The sequence below is a fragment of the Aulonocara stuartgranti genome (assembly GCF_965226115.1).
Source record: "Aulonocara stuartgranti genome assembly, chromosome: 8".
NCBI lineage: Eukaryota > Metazoa > Chordata > Actinopteri > Cichliformes > Cichlidae > Aulonocara > Aulonocara stuartgranti.
Window position 1 is genome coordinate 14913764 of NC_138959.1, and position 18073 is coordinate 14931836.

General features: G+C 39.6%; 1 protein-coding gene across 1 annotated transcript in view; it reads right to left on the reverse strand.

Annotated features, from left to right (window-relative positions):
* The window catches only part of pcdh15b (protocadherin-related 15b), a 233769-nt gene extending 226607 nt beyond the window's left edge, over positions 1–7162 (reverse strand). Inside the window, exon 1 of the mRNA XM_082545036.1 lies at positions 6553–7162. The gene's annotated coding sequence lies outside the window, so the exon portion shown is untranslated. The remainder of the gene's footprint in view (positions 1–6552) is intronic.
* Between the last annotated feature and the right edge of the window lie 10911 nt (positions 7163–18073).

An 18073-nucleotide genomic window follows, 5' to 3' on the forward strand; every position in this document is an offset into this window, starting at 1 on the left:
TCTAAGACTCATTGACAAATTCTCTCTAAATTGCGTCCAGGACTGGAGAGCTTTAGGAGCCCCTGATCAGATAGAAAGCTACTCAGGGTATTAAACTGGGGCAAGGGGTTCTCAGAACTTTTACCACACAGGATTAAAATTAGTTTTATTTAATCTCACCCTGAGACTCACACTAGTAAAGTTGCAAGTGCAGGAATCCATAACCAACAACTAAAAACTAATTTTTGACCCAGTTTAAGAAATTGCAAGTCTTGTGGGAACTGATATCTGGGGTGGGACATTAAGGTAAGCATAACAACAACTACATCTGAATTCACTTGGCTTGTTTTTCCTTTTCTTTACTCTTTTTGTTTGTGTTTTGTTTTGCTTAAAAAAAAATACCCTTGCCTGTTAGAATTATTAAAAGTGGTTGCTTGTTTTGCACAGTTCAATCAAATTTGCAACACCCTTCATAAGTAATAAACAAAATGAAGATTTGGCCACAAAGAAAATAATTTCGACAGCTTTTGCTAATTTGCCTCTTTGTTTCTCCTGCCTGCGTTGCCAGATATGCAGATTCCAGGCAGTGTTTTGGCAAGCTGGCAGATAATCCTGTTAGGCACAATCAGCTTGGTTGTATTGTTGAATATAAACTCAATCTTTCAGACAGAATAACAAAATGTCAATAAGGATCAGCACATCTGCACTGAAGCCGGAGCATAACAATTGAAGTCAGGCAAAACTTTACCCAGTGTGAAGTGCCCACATAAGAATAAAGCAAACAAGCTCAAGTAAACTCTTGCTTGCGTCTTTGTCTTTATTGCTGTGAATAAATAAAACATTCACAGAATAGACTGGCATCCAATATGCATTTCATTATGTTGGGCACCACGTTTGACTTCTTCATAAGCGTGCGGCAGCACTGTTTTCTCTGTTTTCTGTATTCTCCGCTGACTGCACAGCAATTAACTGTTGTAGATCTGTTAGAACTGTCTGAAATCATAAATAGCTATTTCTTTCTTAGAAAAAAAAGAATGTGATAATATACACTCGCTGTCCACTTTATTAGGTACACCTTGCTAGTGCTGATTCAGAACCTCTTTGTGTTCAGAAGTGCTTTAATTCTTTGTGGCACAAATTCAACAAGGTACTTGAAACATTCCCTAAAGACTTTGATCCATATTGACACAACAGCATCACGCAGCTTCTGCCAATTTGCAGTAACACATCCATGTAAATCTCCCTTTCATACCTGAAGGTGCTCTGTTGGATTGAGATCTGGTGACTGTGGAGGCCACAGTGAACCTATTGCCATTTTCAAGAAACCAGTTTGAAATTATTTGAGTTTTGTGACATGGCGTGTTATTCACGCAGCCATCAGATTATTACATTGTGGTCACAAAGGGACATTCAGGTAGGATGTGGCAGTTGATTCTCAGTTGGAACTATGGGGCATAAAGTGTGCCAAGGAAATATCCCGAACACCATTACACCAGCAGCAGCCTGAACATTTGATAAAAGGCATTGTTGTTGTTATAACTGTACCATTCTAATGTGGGAGGAGACATTGAGACTCTGTATATCAGAGAAAGGTTTTTTCAGTATTCTGTTGTTCAGCTTGAGTGAAGTAAGCCTCAGTTTCCTGTTCTTCCTGTTTTGACAGGAGTGGTGTGCAGTTCTGCTGCTGTAACCCATCTGCTTCAACATGCTGTGTATTCAAATATGCTCTTCTGCATACCTTGGTATGTACATGTAGTAATTTGAGTTAGTGTCGCCTTCCTATTAGCTCAAAGTCTGGTTATTCTCCTCATATGCCTGGCATCAATAAAGCATTTTGCCCAGAGAACTCCAGCTGGATGCTTTTTCTTTTTTTTTTGGATCATTCTCTGTAAACCTCAGCGATGGCTGTGGGGGAAAATCCCAGTAAATCAGCAGTTTCTGAAATACTCAGACCAGCCAGTCTGGCACCGACAGCCATGCTGCATTCAAAGTCACTTAAATCATCCTTCTTCATTCTGATGCTTGGTTTGAACTTCAGCAGGTCGTCTTGACCATGTCTACATATCTAAATGCAGAGTTGCTGCCATGTGATTGCCTGATTAAACATTTTTCTTGAGGAGCAGTTGAAGAATTGTACCTAATTAAGTGTGGCGAATAAACCAAAAATGGTTTAGATTTGCTGCAACTACTCATGTGTCCAGATGTCAGACTATATCAGGGAGACTATATCTATAACAGCTTATTGTGTGCATTATGCCAAATATATAATACATCCCAGCAAACAACTGTGTTTGAAAGAAGCACTGAAAATGAGTCCTGTCGGACAAGCTCTTTTAATCGTGGGGTGCATTTAAAAATCATTTGTAGACATAAAAATTGGATCCATTCAACTGTTAAGACGCAGGCTCTGAAGAGAATATAGCACATTCACAAAATCCCTAATAGGATCTGGTAGAGAACATATGCTTTTGATATACACAAGGAATTGGTGAATGTCTCCAAAGGCTGCACATACCTCTACACACGCATAGAAACTGCAGATCTCAGCAATATGAATAGTCAGGCCTGCTTACACAAGTGTGGCTAATTCAATATGACATCTTTCTAATAGGTAGTCTGGCCTCTTGGGGGGGACTGGGCTAAATGCAGAGTGAACAGATATTACAAGTGTGAGGTGTTGATGTAAATAAAACTATAATAATAAGTCTTTTTTTGCAATTATAGTTAGTGTTGAAATTAATAAAGGGAATCAAAAGATTAAGCCCTTCTAGGCCTCGCAAGGAATTGGGACGAAAGAAAACCATCCCACAACGCCCTGTTTGGAAATAAATCAGATGATTAAGTCACACTGCTATCTGTGTCAGTTATGATCAAAGAGAGTAAGAAATCACGATGCAGTAACTGCAACTGTCTTATACAACTGCTCTGTTTGCTGAAACGTAGGCAGAACAGGTGTTAGTCTAAGAATTAGTCTCCCTTAAGGAGTGGTGTGAGTCAGGCACAAAAAGTGAAACGGTGCTGGTGCATGGATTGAAACGTTGCAATGAAATGCAAATATCTCTTTGAGCATTTAAGTGAAGGTCGTGAAAGGTGCTTTTTAAAATGCACCGGTGTTTGGAGGCATACTCTCCTGTCTTTACGAAAACGGAACTTAAGAGCCAAAATATCCTTCGACACAGGGAAAGGTGAGGTGCACGACGAATGAGGGTGCTAAACCCAGACGTTCATTCCCAGTTGAATGTGACAGTTTAATCAGTCCAGATAATTCCCAAACTCCAGAAAATCCCCAAACTCCAGATAATTACCATTTACATGTTGGTAGGCTGTGCAAGGTCAAAAACCGTCTGTGATGAAATCTTAAATGAACAAGTGGAAACTTTAGTGTTAAACCTTTTGACCAAAACTGTGGTTAAAGTGTAAATTTAAGACAGCTGGTGGGGTCGGAGTATTTTTAAGCATTTTATTATTGCTGGAGTGCGTGATACTGTTGGTAGAGCATTTCCAGGTGTCTGTAATGATATGAGTGTAAAGCTCTTACACCTATGAGAAACTGTGTAGAAATCAGCATAATCAGTTGCCCTCCTGTTCAACACTAAACAACAAACTGGTCTCACAACTGCTGTAATGACGAAATTCAAGCACACTGCCAGGTGAAAAATGGCAGCACAGTGGTGTAATGGTTAGTACTGTTGCCTCACAGCAATAAGGACTTGGATTTGGATCCACTGGCTGGCTGAGACCCTTCTGTGTAGAGTCTGCATGTTCTCTATGTACTCTGGCTTCCTCCCGCAAGTGCATAGATGTGAAAGTTAGTATGATGTATGGATGGCTGGATGGATGACAGTAATCTAATAAGCTATTAATCTGAAGAATGTGGTGCAGCATTTCTAACACAGACCTTTGACAAACAGCGAGCAACAGCTGCTGGAGATGGTGGTATCAAGCTCAAACACCAGAGACCGAAACATTTCCCATAGACGATCACATCCTTGAGATCCATTTGGCTTTCTGCTTCATCATGTGTGAAATTCATGTTGGTACCATATGAAACATTTTCTATTGATTTTTTAGATCCTCTCAAACTTTTGACATTTAATGCATTTTTAATAGCTCAAGTGAAAAAAAACAACTTTTTTATTGCAGTGGATAGTACTGTACAGAGCCGAAGAACAAAACTGTAAGATCTAGATATGATGACATCACCTCGCATTCTTGTCAAAACATGACAACTGAAAGAGATAAGCACTGGGAGTAGCACGACTAATGTAGCGCACCTAATTGTGAACCTTGGGATTCAGAGCAGGAGGAGTTACCTTGCCAGAAGGTGCATTTGAATTTTCTGAGTCTCAAGGACCCCGGATTGAGAACCACTGCAAAAACTGGACGGAAAGCATCAATTAAGTATTGCCAGATTTGAAATGATAATCCCTAAACTCAGCAGAGCTTTGTCTCTCTGACAGCACAGAAGAGCTTCTGCCAGTCAAATCACAAAATACTCAGAATGTCTAGTCCAGGTTACTTGGAAAAGACATGTTTATTTTCCTCAACAGTTTGAGAGGACACATGCAAAACAAAAATGGATTTGAGCAAAAAGTCTAAAGGTGAAGATCACATTAACATTTTTAGGACAACAAATATTTTTGCTTAATTGAATCTGTGCTTAATTTTTTCTACACCTTAATTCGAACACAAGAACAATGACGTGTTTTGACCAGTGTAAGAATGAAGATTTAAGCAGTAAACACATTTTATTTCTCATGTATGTGTTGCTTTCTCATGATTTTTGATGATTTAAGCACGGCAAACGCAATGTAAGGTTAATGATCACAGCGCAAGTGCTAAACTAAAATAACTAAGTTAAAAATGAAGAAAAATATTTTTGGGGGAGAAAAGGTGAAGGAAGAGGAGGAGGTTAAAGCAAACTTGTTCTGCACTAATAAGTAACTAACTCAACGACAACAAAACACACAGTGAAACACGACTTCATAGAAAATCTCCCATTTGTAGGCAAGGACTAAGCCACAGTTATTTAAATCGAAGTCCTGGTGCCTCTGTCATCCAGCGTGACTAACAGGATTTGACATGGTGAGGAGTGGATGGGTCCCAGGTTCACAAAACACATTCTGTCTGTCTGACCCTCTCTTCACACACACACACACACACACACACACACACACACACACACACACACACCTGCCTGTGTGCATATTTACAGGAAGCCACACGAAAGCAATGCCACATAATCCACTGAGTACACTGTTACACAGCCTCTTACTTGGCTTCACAATGGCACCGCAGCAATTCTGTTTTTTGTCATTACTGATTGCCTTCCTCTACCTGTGTGTGCCAGCCACTCTCATACATGACTGAGCAAGAGTCCCATCATACAAAGGTTAATATGATGGGTTTAGGTTTATTATGCAATTATGGGAACATAAGAATCAAGATTAAAAGAAACCCCACAGAACCATATTGTACCTGTTACACACACTTTACATCACTCCTAGCTCGTGCCACCTCTGACTTTCTCCCCTCGCTATCTGCTTTGTGTTGAGGAGGCGACAGCTTGCAGTAATTTAAAGTAATCGGATGATTCTCTCTCTTTTCATAATCCGAGACACACAGGCTGCTGTGAGGTAACCTGCTTTGGACGGGACCGCTGCAATAGGCAGTCGACAGACAGCCCACGTACTGTAGCGTGGACGCTACTTGTTGAAAATAAATTACACTCTTTCAGACGGCATGAGAACGATCTCTTACAAGGTAGTGTCGGGGACACTGCCGCTCTGTTAGGAAAGTGACTTACAGACCACGTGGTTAAGATGGGTTTTTAACCTCAAGACCAACATAAATACAACTTAATTCACTTTATCCACCTTAATCGCGTCAAAAAAATACCCATAAACAAGCGTGGTGCTGGTGACATTAAAGAAATTACTGACATTTACTATTACTCTTATTAAGATCACAGCCAGAGAATCATAATCAATAGCTCGGTGATATCTGAACTAGACTACAGCTCTGGAGTGCTTACAAATATGTAGAGTCGTCTTGAATAAAGCCGACGTCAGTTTACTAAACCAGCATTAATAATCCCTTCAGCCAGTTTCAGCACCACGGAGAGCGAATCTTCTCACTGGTCCATAAACATAGTATTCAAAGTACTTTATGATACTGTATTTTGGACTTTTTTCATTGCAGGTGTCATATTATGCCTATAGCCTATAACCCCCACCCTCCCCCCAATTTTGGTAGCAGAAGGGATGTTTTGTATCCACACAAACGCGCATTGCTTCATCTCTACCCACCCCCAAAAGAAAGAAAATACCTTGTGGAGGGGTTTGAACTGTGTGGGTTTATAATGCTCTGGAAATAGAAGCAGCAGTCAGGAGCAGAGCAAATACATGAAACAGAAGCGGTGCCTTTGGGTGACTAAAGTCACTACCGCACACACACACACACACACACACACACACACACACACACACACACACACACACACACACTATAAGTCAGAGATGTTTCAGGCAGTAAAGTAACACGGGCTCCGACTGGATGCTGTGTACGACTTACCGTGTCGTCCTCGTTGAAGCCATATGTTTCACACACAAATCTACTTTTCCGCACACTGTTGCTGTCTTTGGGCCGCGGTAACACACAGCCCGGTGGAAAAAATCCAAGAAATAACATCCACACAACTCATCCACCCGCCTCGGTTAAGGACTGACCCCACTTTTGTGTGTGTTGAGGGGGGAAGAAGAAAATCCCGTTGTCGGTCTCTTCAAGACGAGAGAAACATCGAGTAGTTTATTTTCAAGTCACAAAAAAGAAAGAAAAAGAAAAGGAGGAAGAAGAAAAAGAAGCGATGCTCTTCATGCCATGCTCTTCGCCTTCGTGCGGTAAAGATAGTCTTCCTCTGCTCTAGTCTCCTTTAGTTTAAGTCCCCAGTGTGGGAGTCACAAGGTAACTACGAGCTCTGTAGGAGAGACAGAGTAACAGTATATGTGCTCTAATGTTCTCCCTTGCTTTCCCAGCCAAAGAGAGGGAGAGGGGGGGAGAGACCGAGCGACACCAGCTGAAGGAAGAGAGAGGCGATGCGCAGTCAGAGAGAGAATATTTGTCTTATGGTAGCTGTGCAAGTACCGCAGGAGCAGCAAGCGGCAGGGATGGTGATCGGTGCACCGTCGGTGCGCCGTAATCTAATTACCTCAACGGCAAAAAGCGCCCGGATTAGCGGGTGGTTGCTCTGCTATGTCCCGCTGCTCTGCTCTGGTCTTTGCGTCGCATGGCGGAGAGGGGAGGATAGGAGCGCTATCAGACTATCCTATCAAATTTTAATTAGTCAGTACTCTCTCATACTCACTCACTTAAAAAAGCAAAACAAAAAAACAAAACAGCAAATGACAGAAAGACACAAATAATGATTCGAGACAGCACATCACTTTCCTGCCCTGAAATCAAATGCCTTTTATTTGGATACTCAGAGGTAAAAACAAACAAAAATCGCCGTGATTGTGTTTCTGTTTCTTTTGGCATTGCAGCAAAGGTCATTCTACAGGTGCGCGGTTCCATATTAAAAAGGCACACCTTGCCAAATGTGCAGGACTGGATGAACTTTAATTCCCTACGTGCATTGTGGAAAGAGACACCAGTTAACCGCTGGATTTCATGCTTCTCTGGAGTATCAGTTTTTAAGAGCTGACTGCTAATGTGTTTCTTTCACTGTTCCAATACTTGCAAAGTCCAATTTCAAGAAGTCACCTTGCTCAGTTCTCCGTAATAACACCTTAGACATGTTCTTTTAAGTAAGCTAAGTAATGCTGCAGATCGCACAGAAAGTTGACATTAAACATTATCCTGGCATTGTACATTGAACTTTATCATCATTACATTCACAGTTACTCCAGCAATCACACTCCCCAATGGCAGTGGTCTCTCCTGGACACACAGGGCCACAGTAACATTGTAAAAACTGCTTAGAAAAGCATAACAGAGCTCAAAGAGCTGTTCAATAGTGCAGGGAGACTCCAAAGGTCTTGTTCTGTTGCACGGGGCCACTCAAAAGTGCCTTGAGGCAAAGCTTGTTGTGCTGTATAAATACAACTGAATTGAATTGACTTCTATAAATTCCTAGTGTATAAAATAGCAGTGAAGTCTATGGCAATTGAACATATTATCATTTGTTTTGCATGCATGCAAAGATAATTCAGCAAGTAACCTTTGAACAACACATGTATAGTAAGACAGCAAAATGGCAAAATTGTACATAAAAGAGTGCTCCACTAGTTAACCATCATTTGAATGGCACCATCAAACTCATGATAGGCAGATTAAAAAAAGCGGGTTCAGAAAAAACAGACTAACTACTCTTCATTTTCAAAATTTGACCTTCACTTTACCCACAATACAATTCAGCCACCCCCAGCTTCTTTGGATATTTATGTACATTAAGATTAGTATCAGCTAAAATAGCCTGAAGTCATTATCCTCATGCAGAGATCTGGTAAGGTCACATCTTTCTAACTCCGACACCCATGTTTTTTTTTTTAAACATGGCCCCACTACTTGAGGTATTTGCACAGCTTGCACTTTAACCATAAAAGGCTTCATGTGGCTTTTCTTTTTTTTTGGTTACAAATACTGTAATACTTCCCAAGACCTGTAAACAGACTTTGATGTGCAAACTCGGAGGAAACACAAATACAGTGCCCGAGAAAATGATTCCATGCATACTATTAAAGATTTCACACCACAGGTTACCTACCCTTTATGTCTTTGTATGAGGAAGTAACTCCATACGCAAACTGTAGACTGACCCTGCTGTAGAAACGAATCCCTGAACTGCCAATACACTGCTACCCTTGACAGTAACATGATACAGAACATCAGCAAATGTTGCTTAAATATTTCCAAGATACTTCTAGATAAAAGTTTTACAAGCCTATATAAAATGCAGTATTTCTAATAAAAAATTCTGTAGTTTCAGTCTTTTTACACAGGAGGAGCTGCAGAATGCATGCTGGCTAAACTTGCTAATTTTCAAAGAGTTTCTTTGCAGATACAGAATGTAGATTCCAGAAGCATCACCCAACTCCTGCAGAATCTCCGTAAAGACTTGATAACAAGTCAGTCTCAAGGGTTAATCAGTCTCTAAAGAAAATCAACCTTTGCACCTCACAACATCCATATAATATAACAATTATTCTCAATCCACTGATCGTTTTACTCCTCCCCCTCTTTTTAAAAACAAAAGATGACTTCACAGGCAATGACAAAGGGTTGTTTATTTTGTGAGTCATTGTCCTTTAATCAAACTGCACATTGGCACTTGAAAAAAAAAGAAAGAAAATATATCAGCATAGCAGTAGAAATGGGCTACCTGAAGACAAGAAGAGTAAACACAGACTTCATTTAGCCAGTGTCTAGTCTGTTTGCTCATCTGGACAGAAAAGAACAGTAAGCTGAAAGAAGGGGATCTAAAACTGAGTAATCCTTAATAATCAAGCTTCACCGCTACGTTGTTTAAATTGTGCAAGTGTTTAGAAACTGTGAGCAAACTGTTAAATAGTTTGTCTTAAATAGGCCACATTTGAGCCTATTTAAGATAATAATAATAATACAAACGATTGATTATTGAATACAAAAATCAAACTGCTAGAATGCCACTTGCTCAAATTATAATTTAGTTATAATTTACTTGGAGATCTTGAAAAGGTACAGGTTAGCTTCTGTTGGCACTGCAATATGAAATTCACATGTTGTTGTCATTCTGTAGCACAAAATAGAGTTACTGCTATCACACGAGTTCATGAGTGCACTAGCTTGTGTTGCTTCATAGAGGTCAGATTTTAAATCACAGTAATTTAAGCACTGTTTATAATAGAAATATAAAGCTGAGAATATTTTTTTCACCCTTAAGTAACATGTTGCATGGAAAGTAGAAAAAAAATCTATAATCACCACGAAACAACTTCAGGATGTGGACCAGCAGGCATAGACCAGGATAAAAGTGCACCTGAGTTAAGAACAGATTTGACTCCTGGCTTTATATTCGACTGATAAAACACGAGATAGGAAGAGTGATAGCTGTAAAACAGCCATCTGCTCGTTTTTTTGTTTTTTAATAGTGCATCTTGTAATTACCTTCCTTATTTATTAATTTGATGAAAAAGTCAGAATATGATGAATGTGCTAGACATTCTGCGTTTCCTCACGATAACTGTAACATCTACATGTACTGAACAGTGAAAAAAAAACAAAAAACAGAAGTGGCCCTGTTGGGTTGGATTGATGTGAAAGCAGTTACAGAGTTTGGCCACTTTAAATTGAAATCTGATTGCACAAATTAAAAGTTTCAAATCGCTTCCAGTAAAAGGGGTTTGCCATCAGAGGGCCAGGCCAATTATAGCCCCACACCACTGTGATCTTACCTGTGTGTCCATCTGCTCCGCTCTGCTCTTTGGGATTACATCAAATCCTATTGAGCTCATGGGACAGAAGCCAAGATCAGCATGCCTGAACCAATCATTATAAACCACCAGCACAAGAGAAGTTTGTCTTTTCTTACAAAGCACAATGTGGCTAAAAATGAATGATCATTAAGTGATTATTAATGCTCAGCTGAGTAAATATAATAGGTAGACATTTTACAGTGCTATTACAGAAATAATAAATGGTGCAGCATGTGGTGCACAGACAGGAGAGTCAGGTGGCTAAAGATACTGTCACATAACTGATTGAACACCACTGATGTTTAATACTGATCCATACAGGTGAAATTCTCTTTCCAACCTCAACTGTACTGCAGACCAAAGTTACACATCCAGGATAGATGTACATTTGAAATGCATATAAAAATGGTACCTTTTAATTTTTCTTATACAAATTCACTCAGATTATTCATCTTAGCTCAAAAACTCTAACTTCTCTTAAAACACACCTTTTTCTCACTGAGTTTGGTCTAGCTTTAATGGATTTTCTCAATAATAATAATAATAATAATAAACTTTATTTATAAAGCACACTTAAAAACCCTAAGAGTATGCCAAGGTGCTTAACAAGTAACATAGAGAACATAGAGAAGGAGGATAATAGTATGCAAGCAGGTAGCTGTCACTGATACATAGGAAAGCAACAGGTACAGAGCAAACAAGAAGAAAACACCAACAAAAGAAAAAAAAAAGAAGAAAAATAAACGTGCAAAAAATGAATAATCTTTATTTTAAGGTAAGTCAGTTTCAACTGAAATTTGTGCCATTTCTGTATTGGTAGTAAAGTCAAGTTAAAAATTTCCAGTGGAGAAGTTGACCACAGGTAACACTGGCTCCTCTTTTGTTTACATTGTACATACATGGATATGCAAATGCACAGATTTTGGGAGCTGAATGCAAAAATGTGCTTATCAACAGTTATGGTAGTAACTCACATGGAATCATACTGATGAATCTAAAAAGGGAGTTTTTCCTTCCCACTCTCGCCTGTTTTCACTATTTTATCATTTTTTTTTTTTTAAAGTGTGCGTGTTAGTCCCCATAGGGAAATAGTTCCTCTGCATTTAACCCATTCACCCAGTGAAGCAGTGGGCAGCCACCAGTGCAGCGCCCGGGGAGCAGTGTGTAGGGACGGTACCTTGCTCAGGGGTACCTCAGGGTAGCCGTTCAGTGGAGTCGAACCCCCGACCTTCCAATCATGGGGCCACCACTCTACCTACTGAGCTATCCCTGCCCCTTTTTTTTTTTTTTTTCTTTTTCTGTATTGGAATAGGGTCTCTACCTTACAATAAACAGCACCTGTGGTTGTGATTTGGTGTTATATAAATAAGACTGAATTGAATTTAAAAAAATGAAGAAGGCAACTTGTAAAGAATTTTAAATCATGATTTAAAATTTCAAGTAAATCGCCTCTGTCAACATTTTATGATGCAACAAATGTTCACATTTTTCTCAGACTCAAAGAAAACAAAATGGGTTTTTTTTCGGTGAGTGAGAACAAAAAAAAAGTACAAATAAAACCTTGTTTGTTTGTTTGTTTGTTTGTTTTTTTGAAGCCCCACAGGTACATTTGATGTGTTGCATTCATATCAGTTGTTCTGTTTTCACTTTGGGTTTTATTATCATAACTAGACATTGTGGTATATTTGCACCTGTCATTTCCATCCCAGATATTTGGCACAGATATGTGCATATTAGTAGCATGCTGTTTTATCATTAAACATTATAAACTCTACTTTTACTGTACTAAAGTACTTTTGATATAGTATTAAGGAAATTGTTGATTAGAAATGATCTTAATATGTATTGTTCAGTTTTTGCTGCAGCATATAATAACTGTGGTGAATTTTTACATAATTAAACACAAGACCACACGTTTTTTTATAGTGTTTTTATGGTTAACACTTTCAAATTCAGAATATGTTTAAACTTACATGGGTTCCCTATTCTAAAGCCCTCAGTTAAAGCTGCCTTGTTGCAGTTAACAAACCCAAGTCAAGATTTATGTGTTTAAGCTACAGAAAACTGGGGATATATGAGATCTGCCTCGTTTATTATTGAACTGCCTTAGATATACTCAAGTATATTTATTAAAATATAAGTTTCCTCAAAGCTGAAAACTAATGCATTGCCACAACTTGCAGTATAATTTTCCTCTGATAGAGCTTTCAGGTGTATAAAGGATTACACAGATTTTCAACTGGCCCCATTTAGCACCCTAAATGATGCATTATATAACACTTCCACAACATAACATAGTAGCTAACTTGCATTTTAATACTGTAACAAAATGAGAAAGAGTCTTTTAATCTCTTGGATATAATCTGTAATGCAGATCATTGTCCTTCGCAGGTTTCAAGGTCCACAAACTTTAAGTTTAACTGTGAGGGAAAACCACTGGACCAATGTTTTTCTGAGACATTTTTTAATCGTTTCAATTGTAACTACCGTAGTTAAAATAAGATTACTATTCCTTCACACACCATACATTTCCAGCCTTCAATGAAAAGCCAGAAGCAATTACAAGCAGGTAAGACCTCTGCAGAGAACAGACGACATCAGTGACACTTATTATGTCAGACACAGCATGTCAGGGGGAGCTGGGTTGCAAAGTGGCTTGCAACTGCATATATGACATTTCTAGAAGAGCACCTGTTGATTTGTTGTTATTAAGGCCAAGCTTGATTTTGTGGCCTGAACTCAAATGTCACTATATTCATAATATTCTATATCGAAAGACTTCACATAGGGTTTTGCAGAATAAGACATATAAATATGCATTCTAATGATGGATATGTGTTATATGTTAATAAAATCGACCATTTTGTGAGACAGACAGCATTTCATTATCTATGACTGACACAGCAGAGTGGGAGAAGTCTCAAATTTAAGTCTTTAATCCAAAACAGACCGGGGTCACGCACAGGGACTTTGTTAGATAAACAGTCCCAACAAGAGGTAGGGAAGAGGTACAGATGATAAACTTACTAAGTCTATACACGAGGAAGTCTATCAGAAACCACAGACAATATAAAACTTGGAGGTGGTTACCATGACGTCACCAACCTTAAATTTGATTCTGAAGCCTTGAAATGACTGTTTGACTTGTGATGAATGAAGTCGTTGGCCAATGAGCATGTAGTTTGAAAGATAATTGTCAACTCTGAATCATGGTATGACCAAAAGACCATTTATTTTTTTCTCATTTTAATATTCAATGACCCAAATGGCAACAGTGACCCATAAATTCAATAGGAAAGTGTTTGCGGAGGTAAAGACAGAAAGCTGGTTTTCCATCATCTTCTCTAGAACTGGAATTCCTTTAGCAACCACAGCTATTTTTATCTGGTGGTTATCAGAGAGAATTCAGGTTTTTAGGTACTTACACATTGGCTTAATTTTTCCAACACAGAGCTAAATCTTTGGTTTTTACTCTCTAACAGTAAAACAGGGGGGGGGGGGGGGGGGGAAGGGGACACAAGTAAACAGAACAAACAATGAGAAGACGGCCTGAAAGCTCAACAGCTACGTTGAACAGAGAGAGAGGGGAACTGGACAACAGGGGAGTAGTAGGCAGGTGATTGATTAACTGGCACAAGAAAAGGGCAGAAAATAGAACAAAGGTGAGAAATGGAACTGCGTGTACGGCTGATTTTCAAAATAAAACAGGAAGTCAAAACAGAAGCCTCACAAACTATTTTGGATTATTGCTTTATTAAAGAATCCCTTAGACACACAGATGAAACAAAATTACCCATATTTCCTACAACCTATATCCACTTCTATAACAGAAACAGCATTATTTTCCATCTAAATAATCTCAAAAAATGTTAAGCAATATATGCGGCATATGCTGAGGCAATTACCACGTCAGACAGCAAGATATTACCACACAGAAAGGGGGAGAGAAAATAGAAAAAGAGGAGCAACATGAAAGAGAACACTATATTTATTCTTCCTGCCACCATTAAATTCATCTCATGCTGGAGCTCTTCCTGGTTCATTTGGCAGAGCAGATGTTAATGGCTTAACAGGGCTAGGCAGTAAGTGTTTAATTAGGTCTGGGGGAAAATGATTTATTAAACACATCTGGGCTTATAAAATAACGCTCTCTGGACTCTGTCTTTTATGACTCCCACGCTGCAGCTCACTCTTCAAACCCTCCACCACCACTTATCCCCACCTGAAAATATAACTGTCTGTTTTAGCTTGAGCTTTCAGACTTGACAAAAACAATCCGTTGAAGCACAGTACGTCCCTTAGTGATGTCACTTCTCCTGATGGGAGCACCTAGTGGGAGGAAAGGCACAGTGGGGAGTGTGTCACTGACGATCAAGCGGTGCAGTACAGTTTTAGTGTCGCGGATTACTGGGATTTGTGCATGTCACCTGCCTGCTCAGACCACATCAAAGCCACATGGTGCTAGGTGCACTTCTGTTAGGTCCTTTTAGGGATGATAGCTTTGACTTTGATAGTTTCCTCACACAGGAGTGCAGAAGATAGAGCTTTTTATCTCACAATGTGAATGTGTGGCTGCGGTGAGATTGACCACACAGAGCGCTTAGATTGGACAGTGATGGACGGATGCGGTTTCTGCAGGTGGCCATGTACTTCATGCAGATCAGAGATTGACAAGTGGAAAACCCCACTTAATTTAAGATCCTGTGTATTTGCTATAGCTATTTTTCTTTTCAATTTCCTGATATTAGGTGTTTGCCAGACAGTTTTTTGGCTAATCTTTCCACCATAAAGCTGTCATCCTGTCATGGCACACATGCAGTTTTGAATTACAGAAAACCAGATAGACTCAAGCATGAGTCTATGTGAATGTCTTGATACACCTGGCTCTGCGATATTGTTCAGAAAAAAAAAAGATCCAGTTTTAGGATCTTTTCAGTTAGGCCAAGAGGCAGGCCTGGGAACCACCCACTAGTTGCTAGGGAAACAAGATAATTCCCTCATTGGCTGCGAGTGGTTGCTGACAGTTCCTGTGAAACTGATTGCTCAAGAATGCCTGTAACACAGTAACACCAGTCAGTGACCCTCCTGGTAACCGCCAAGTAAAAATTTGTTTTCCCAGACACATTTTTGTGGGTGATTTCTTGCTGTTGCAAGGTGAAACTGATCTCAAAGAGGTGCAGTGCCATGTTGAAAATCACCATGCAGTTGCCTTGATTGCTAGCATATTGTAGTTGTAGCTGCCATTGTGGAAGACTTGTCTTTAAATACCTGTGAACTATTTACTACAACGGTATACACTTTTTTCTAGTGAGTAATGTTGCTAGGTCTCTGTGTCAGACGTCTTAACAAGGTAAGAAAAGAAAGAAAGAAAAACTACATAAAGACATTTGATGCATGGCTACAGCTACTTGGGTGATCAATTGAATGACAGATTGGACCAGAGGACCGACAGTGAAGCCGTGTACAAGAAGGGATAAACAGACTCCTTACTTACTGAAGAAGTTCAGATCCTTCAATCTGTGCAGCAAGATGCTGGAGATCCTCTACCAGTCTGTGATAGCGAGGGTCATCTACTTTTCTGCTCTCTGCAAAGTGGTGGGGGTGAGGGTAGAGGGCAGCATCAATGCCAGAAGGATCAACAAAATAATCCACAAGGTTGGAACCATCACTGTCCAGAATCAGAATGTGGAGTCAGACAGAAACAGGAGGTCACTGAATACAAGAAAAACTGCAGACAACCCACGTCACCTGCTCCATTCCACACTATCGAGGCAGCAGAGCCCCATCTCCCTCAGATTTATTTAACCCCGCTGACACAAAGAACGTTTCAGGATATCAGTTCTACCATTCTCCATAAAAGTGTACAACAGCTCTCCTTTTTGTGACAGCTGAAAATGTCCGTGAGGAAATGATCCCACACTCATTTCTGTATCAACCCTTCCTAATGTTGTTTTTCAGATTCATAGTGTGGATGTTATTTATTAATACATTTGCACTAATGCTTTCTATAATTCTTTTTTTGCACAATCATTAATAAATAACAAACTTTGACTGCCATTCCCATCTGCAGCAAAGAGAACATGACAAGAGTAGCTAACGCTTTCCATTCTGAATTCATAGAGTACAATGGAATACTGTGTATTCTACCAAATGGGCAGGACAGACGTCTATGCCGACTGACCATAGCTTCTAAAAATGCGAACAATGGCTGTGACGACTTATGGGACATGTTTATTGTATTTCACTACAGCTTTCGACATGCGAAATGTCAAAAAAAGGGAAGTCGATGTGCAATAGCTAGTCGTCAAAATCGGCAAAGTGCATGCAAGTGTTTCCTCAAGCACTGTACAAAGCGGGCCATCCTGCTGAGAGCAGCTGCCATCGTGACTGAAAGATATTCATTGATTCTGGCTTCACTGCACAGTTTGACACATGGTCTAAACGCTGTTTCAAAAGAACCATGTAAGTGCAGGTTTCAAAGGAAACAGGGGCTTAAATACTTCCGTTTAGAAAACCCTTAGGAAAGTATCAGTTTAGGTGTTATGCACCTCAAAGTCTTGATGTGAACTTAGATGATATCATTTGTGTTGGTTTTATTGGTCCGTTTTTGTGTCGTGTGGTGTGTTTGCTGATACAGGCATATTTAATTCACACCAATTAAAGTTTTTCAGAGAAAATGATGAATCTATACCAAAAAAGAGCCTGGAGGACAGCCAGTTAAATCAGCCTAGAAACTAATAAATGGTGCACATTTCTTCCCTAACGAGACCAGATGGCAATACCAGAGACTCAAGCTTGCTTATGTGTATGTATATTTAATGAAGTCACATTTGCTATATAGGTGGGTGTGATTACAAGCTGCAACTATACATTTTAAATGTTCCTTTGTCAGGTAATTGTTTGGATTTATTTTTTAATTCTTGCGTGATTTTAGCAGCGTGATTTTGATTGTGATCAAGTAGGAATATTGTTGTTCCAATAGACCTCTGGACATGGGGCAGTAAAGTGTTGTATGTCCCTGGGCATTCAAAGTGCCCTCTATAATATCATATCCCCAACACTCGTCATGCAGACCCATATCATCACAGTCCCATCTTCTAGCTTAACTGGTGGGAGTCAGGACTATGTTTTCACTGAGGTATTCCCATCGAGGGTCATGCCAAATGTGCTGGATCCCTTCTGAGTTGAACAAATTCATTTTACACTCGTCTAATCACAGAATGTGCTCCCAATATGAAATATCCCAAAAGAGGAAGCAACTGTATTTCACAGTTCAACCGCAGTTCACTGAAGTTGACTTTACGCAAGGTCCTTCACATTGTCTGAGCTGTCACAGTGATTCTAACTTCAACCGATAACCCCTGGGCCACATCAGCATGTTCAGATTTGTACAAGTAGTGCGCCGATTGTGACATCATGTCGTGACGATGGCCACCGAGAGTCTGATTACCTCCTAATTACTACTGCAGTAATCAAGCAGGAAGATGGGTGACCATAGCCACAGCCCATAGGTCAAAAATGAGAATGCTCACAGGATATTAGCTCAGCTGTAAATAACATGGATACCAAGATCTGACGCAGGGAATTGAGAAAAAAAAAAAAACAGGCTGGTGACGAGAGGACAACCATTTTTATTCAGCAGA